Below are 7067 nucleotides of genomic sequence, written 5' to 3'. Positions count from 1 at the left end.
TCTCTTGCTGCTTTTAAGATTCTCTCTTTGTCTTTTGCTCTTGGCATTTTAATTATGATGTGTCTTGGTGTGGTCCTCTTTGGATTCCTTTTGTTTGGAGTTCTCCTCGCTTCTTGGACCTGTAAGTCCATTTCTTTCACTAGGTGGGGGAAGTTTTCTGTCATTATTTCTTCAAATAGGTTTTCAATATCTTGCTCTCTCTCATCTTCTGGCACCCCTATAATTCTGATGTTGGTACGTTTGAAGCTGTCCCAGAGGCTCCTTACACTATCCTCGCATTTTTGGATTCTTTTTTCATTCCGCCCCTCCGGTTGGGTGTTTTTTGCTTCCTCGCATTTCAAATCATTGACTTGATTCTTGCGCTCCTCTGGTCTGCTGTCGGGAGTCTGTATAATATTCGTTATTTCAGTCCGAGTATGCTTAATTTCTAGTTGGTTCCCCATCATAACATCGAGGGTCTCATTAGTTTTCTTGTAGATCTCATTAAGTTTATCGGCGGCTTCTAAACAGTTCTTGAGAGACCTTAAAAGTGTGGTTCTGAACTCTATATCTTCCATTGACAATTTTGTCCTGTTTCTTTGTCTCTGCATTTTGTTATGCTTTCTTGGTGCACCCCCTAGTGGTCTTTGTGCGCAGTCTTGTAGTTAAGCCTTGATTGTTGTAGCTGATACCAGGGAGGGTTTGACCTCCAGGTCAAGTGGCTGTGAGAATCAGCTGTGTCTGCAGTCTTGTTTTAGAACATGTTTTTTTTTTCTTCTTTTTCTTATTTACTTATTTATTTATTTATTTATTTATGTTAAAAAACTCAAGAGTTAAAGACAGGGTTAGGAAATAACCTTCCCTCCCCCCAACTCTTCCAATCTAATCTAATAAAAGAGAAACATGGTAATTGGCGTACGACTGCTACCCTTCCCATTGGCTAATCAGGGAGATATGCAAATTAACTGTCAGCCAAGATGGCGGCTGGCAGCCAGGCAGCTTGAAACTAACATGAGGCTTGCTTGCTTCAGTGACGGAGGAAACCAACGTTCCCCGCCTGCCTTGCCGGCCTCTGAGCCTGCAGTTTAAGAAACATTGTAACATATAGAAGCTAAAACAACCCCCAGAAACCAGCTTTCAGTGAGCTGGGAGCTCAGAGCTGGAGTCAGAGCTGGAGTTATACATTGTTTCGATTACCTACTTTCAGCAGCGGAGGCCTAAGAGCTGGAGCCTCAGAGCTAAATCTGGCCCAGAAATAAAAAAAGAAAAAAAGAAAAAAAGGAGCAGTTGGGAGCTTCCATCACCTGCCAGCCTGAAAACAGCCCTCAGCCCCTCACCCAGACTGGCCAGGCACCCCAGTGCAGACCCCCACCCTGAAGGGTGTGTGACCAGCTGCAAACAGCCCTCAGCCCCTCACCCAGGCTGGCCAGGCACCCTAGTGGGGACCCCAACCCTGAAGGGTGTGTGACCAGCTGCAAACAGCCATCATCCCCTCACCCAGGCTGGCCAAGCACCCCAGTGGGGACCCCCACCCTGAATGGTGTGTGACCAGCTGCAAACAGCCATCATCCCCTCACCCAGGCTGGCCAGGCACCCCAGTGGGGACCCCCACCCTGATCCAGAACACCCTTCAGGGCAAACCAGTCAGCCCCACCCATGCACCACGCCTCTATCCTATATAGTAAAAGGGTAATATGCCTCCCGGCACCGGGATCAGTGTGACAGGGGGCAGTGCCCAAACTCCCTGATCGCCCTGTGACTCTGTGTGTGACAGGGGGCGGGGCCCCAACCCCCTGATCAGCCCTGCTCTGTATGTGACAGGGTGCGGCGCCCCACCCCCCCACCCCCCCACGGGCCCTGCTGTGTGTGTGACACGGTAGAGCCATAACCTCTCCATCGGCCCTGCCCTGAGTGTGAGAGTGGCGGCACCCCAACCCCCTGATCCGCCCTGCTCTGTGTGTGACAGGGGGCGGTACCCCAACTCCCCTATCGGCCCTACTCTCTGAGTGACAGGGGGGAGCTCCTCAACCCCCTGATGGGCCCTGCTCTGTGCGTGACAGGGGGCAGTGCCCCAACCCCCGGATTGGCCCTGCTCTGTGCATGACAGGGGTGGCGCCGCAACCTCCCCATCGACCCTGCCTTGAGTGTGACAGGGGGCGGTACCCCAATCCCCCATCGGCCCTACCCTGAGCGTGACTGGGGGTGGCATCACAACCTCCCAATCCTCCCTGCTCTGTGCATGACAGGGGCGGCGCCCCAACTCCCCAATCGGCCCTGCTCTGAGCCCGACCAGGGGCTGCACCTAAGGATTGGGCCTGCCCTCTGCCACCCGGGAGCAGGCCTAAGCCAGCAGGGCGTTATCTCCCGAGGGGTCCCAGACTGCGAGAGGGCACAGGCCAGGCTGAGGGGCCCCCCCTTCCCCCTGAGTGCACAAATTTTTGTGCACCGGGCCTCTAGTATATAAATAAAACATTGCAACTGTACACTGGATTGTGAAATTATAGTCTCCATTTTAAAAATAAACGACTCTCAAATGCATAGAAAATAAATGGCAAATTGAAGTTGTAGGTTATGCCCAATGTTGCAGCTTCATTTAAAAATCTTACAAATACAATTATTTTCCCACTCTTCCTTCATACCATCTCTTCAATTTTATTTAACAGCCAGTTTGACGTTTTAATGATACCTATGTATCTTAAGTGAAAGTTCCTTGGAAACAGAACTTGGGATGAGGATTTAGTGAACGTGATTTATTTGCAAAGTGATCTTTGGGCTACAGGAGTGAGAAAAACAGAAAAGGACAAAAGGTGAGCAAGGATGGGATCTCAACTGGAGTGTTACTTTCTTGAAACTGCAGGGGGACTCTCGGGAGCACAAATTGAACTGTTTTGTCCATACTTGAAGCAAAGGGGGAGCAGTTTGTACCCTATGGCACTCAATCTTGGTTGGAGGGCAGTTTTCCAAGGAACTGGCAGCTGTGATGCACTAACAGTCAATTCTCAAAGCATGGCTGTTTGCAGGCTGGCCAACCCCCCAGCTGGGACCCTCACCCTATGAGGGTGGGGCCATCCTGGGTGAGGGGCTGATGGCTGTTTGCAGGCTGGCCATGGCCCCCAGCCACCCAAGCTCCCAGTGGAGGCTGGCTGGAAGCAGATATCTGGGATTTATTTGTCTTCTATAATTGAAACTTTGTTGTCATGAGCAGAGGCCACAGCTGGCTCAGGGCAGGCAGGAAGCTTGGCTTCCTCTATTGCCCGGGCAACCAAGCCTCCTGCTTGCTCCAGCTCTGTGGCTGCCGGCCGCCATCTTGGTTGGGTTAATTTGCATACATTCGCTCTGATTGGCTGGTGGACGTGGCTTGGGCATGGCGAAGGTACGGTCAGTTAACACCTTTTCTTTTATTAGTGTAGATATCAATTTTTACATACATTACACAAATGGACAAACTACTTTTCCAGGCCATGGATCTGTCTACTACAATGTTTTCCTTGACCCATTATCCTATTTAATCACAAAATGTATTTGAAGGTACTTGCAGAGAATCACTTAGGCTTGACTTTTAATCTAACAATATGTATATGAGGAAAAGTGTTTTGTGTTGATTCATGTGTTTTTACTATGTTACACCACCTCAGGATCAGAGCTGGATATGTTGATTAGCATATATGGCTACTAAAAATAAAATATTTGTAGGAACTGTAAGAGAAATTATGAATCTTCTACTTTTGATTAACTTTAAAAACAGGAGAGATAGCCCTTTGCCTGGGATGGAGTACGTGCTCACTAGAGAATAGACCCAGTTAAGGCTCTCTTCCCATGGAGGTCTTTTCTGACAGTCTTACAAACTAGTCTGTAGCCACAGGGGGGCACACTTACATCATGTGTTTTTCTACTCAAATGTTGCAGACATAATAAACTTGGATTACCAATAACTTTAATGAAACATATAATTAAAACCCTATTAAGAACCATAGTTTATGTTGTGCTTCTAGTTCAGTAGTAAATGATAATCTCTTGATAATCATAATATGCACTATTTTAGTCAAATTTGTGAATAACAAAGCTATTGAAACATATTCCAGTTTGTTTAGTGTTATGATGATAGCTCATCTCTTCTCAAACTCTTTTTCTTTTTTCCATTTTGAAACTGTTGCTTAAATCTAATTTACCATTAATTTTGTAAAATGTGGGTGTTTTTTTCCCCCAGTAACCTGTATTGTGTCTGAAATCTCGATTAGCTTCCAAAGGTAGAAGAAAAATTATTTGATGCCTAACTGCTATGTTTTGTGACTAATAATGAATTGGCTGCTTATTATTGTGTATCTTTTCAGTAAATCAAAGTAAAATTTTACTTTGTTGTAACATTAACCATTCCATTATTTTCTTTATTAAAACTTTTTCACAATCACCAAATCAAGAGGAAAATGAGTGCTCTGTGACATTTGGCTATTACCAGCACATAGCTGCCAACACACTTTTCATTAGTAATAGCATAATTTTTATTTTAAACCACATTGGTCACACTAGTTAAGAAATACAGTCACATGACCAAAAAAGGAAATTTAAAAAAATCTCAATTTACTTCACAGGGACAGTGATGGCCCTCTTATTACTACACCTTTCAGATAAAAACTAATATATGAGACACAGAAGCAAAGCAAAGAGATTATTTTATTTAAAAGACATTCATATTTTCTAAATTGGTCAGATTGAAACAAAACTTAGCACATTCTGAATGTGATTGAAAATTGTTTTTCAATGTATATTGCTGTGAGTTTTCTTTTCTGAAAATGAAAAAATGGTCCAATGCCATGATAATATTGAAACCAATGGAGATTGTTTCCATCTTATCATAGTAAAAGCCTTACACTGGAGAAAATGACTGTACTTAAAGTTAACATCAGGAAGTTTAGAATAAAAAGGACCCAATGCAAAATGCCAAAGAAAAAAGCCTGATATATGCTGCAATTATCCTATGATAATTTGACTATTTTAACACACAAAATATTGATATACAAGCATACACTTATAATAGCACAGTTATATATAACTTATCAGCAAAAGAAACATTTGTATTTCCCTTGGAGTTAGATTATTCATTATAGTGAGTCCACAAATGTTTAATCGGTTTCTATTATATTCAAGAAACAATCATTTCACATTTTTATTCACATATATAGTGTGCTCCCCAACAATACCCGTAGCAGGGCAGCATAATCATCTCTGATTTTTGAAACAAAGAGTAGAGAATGTTATTATAAAAACATATAAACCACAAAGACATGCTTATTCCTTTCTTTTAATTCCATTCTTTTGTAAATATCAAAAGAAGTACTGCTAAGCAGTAGCCACCCTGTTTTGCTATAAGACATTAGTGTAAGTATCTGGACACTTGTATTCCAACCCACCATGAAGAGAAGACTTCACTAAACTCACAGATTCCAACGGCATATTACTCATCAGGTGATTTACCGTGAATCTGTGGCAAAATGTTTTTCTGAGCTACGTTCCCAGAACAGGGGACCTGGTCGCTGTAGAGAATCTTGGGCTGTGCCTGTGAACATAAGTTTGTCTCATCAACAGGTCCACCGTGGGACATTGAACAATTCATTTTTTCCCCCAGTGACTATTTTTCTTACATAGGGATTGAACAATCACTGCTTACTCAGAAGCTCGGACCCAGACCCACACAGACTGAGCTTCTGAGTAAGCAGTTTCTTTTGAAAACTGATACCAGAGTTAAGTGTGCCCTAAAGGAGTTACTGAAAGAAAAACAACACAGGAAGAGAAAATATATGGAAATGATTTTTCATTAATATGTGACATTGTTTAAAAATTGTGATTTCGGAGAGCAACTAAGATGGCGGCATAGGTAAACACCGGGAAATTATCGCCTCACACAACAATTGAAAATTACCGCAAAGGACTGAGCAAACATCATCCAGAACAACAGGAAGGCTGGCTGAGTGTAAATTCCACAACTAGAAGGAAAGAAAAGCACGCTGAGAGCCAGAGGCGCTGCGGAGGTGAAGTGCAGAGGTACGGCTGCGCGCGCGCGCGAGGAAAGGGGGTAGCACCTGAGGACGCGGCTGACTTTTTGAGTCACAAGCTCCTGACTGCTCTGAACTCCGGTTCCGGGAAGTCTCTGGGGACCCAGGACTCATACGGGGAGAGGCTGGTCTGTCCGGCAGCGAGCGAACTTGAGGGCGGCTTTCCCTCAGAGGTGCTTGCAGCCGTTACCGGAACACTGAGACGCGCGACTCCGGGCGGAGAATCGGCCATGGCTGCTTTCTCCGCCCTCTGACTCCCTGAGACCCCGCCCCACCCAGGCTGCGGCAGAGGCTTTTGCATGTGAATGTACCTAACTGCAGCCGAACAAGGCAGACCTGGAACTTCCAAGCGAAGGCCCAAGGCCCCGCAGCGGCTTGCATTGCTTCACAGCTGAGCCTCTTCGTGGCTCCGGCTGTATGGCCTCAGGCAGAGGCTGAATTAGCACCTCCTTAGATCCAGGAGCCACTGTACCCAGTGGTCAGAGGGGGTCCATCCAGACTGCAACTCCTCAGATCCATAAGGGACACACTCAGGGAGCAGACTCAGTGAGCACCAAAGCCCCACTGAAGCAAGTCTTGCCCCAGAAGGGTGTCTTCAGCACAGAAGTTCTCCCACTTTAGACACAGCTGATTCTCACAGCCAATTGGCCTGGAGGTCAATTCCTCCCAGTGATTCTACAACAACCAAGGCACCAAGAGTGTCCACCCCAGGTAACTGGGGAGGCTGAGCTACTGGGCCCTACAGGACACCTGGTGCACAGGGCCACTCTATCAACACAGGGAAGCTGCCAAAATGCGGAGACAAAGAAACAGGTCACAAATGGCAGAAATGGAGGAAAGCAAACGATTGGATATAGAGTTTAAGGCCACGGTTATAAGGTTTTTCAAGAATTTTATGGAAACCGCCGATAAATTTAATGAATCCCTCAATAAGTATAGGGAGACCATGGAGGACATGAAAAAGGACCAACTAGAAATTAAGCATACACTGACTGAAATAAAGAATAATTTACAGAGATCCAATAGCAGACAAGAGGA

The sequence above is a fragment of the Myotis myotis genome, unplaced genomic scaffold, assembly GCF_014108235.1.
Source record: "Myotis myotis isolate mMyoMyo1 unplaced genomic scaffold, mMyoMyo1.p scaffold_m19_p_11, whole genome shotgun sequence".
In the NCBI taxonomy this organism is placed as follows: domain Eukaryota; kingdom Metazoa; phylum Chordata; class Mammalia; order Chiroptera; family Vespertilionidae; genus Myotis; species Myotis myotis.
This window is presented reverse-complemented; position numbering follows the sequence as displayed.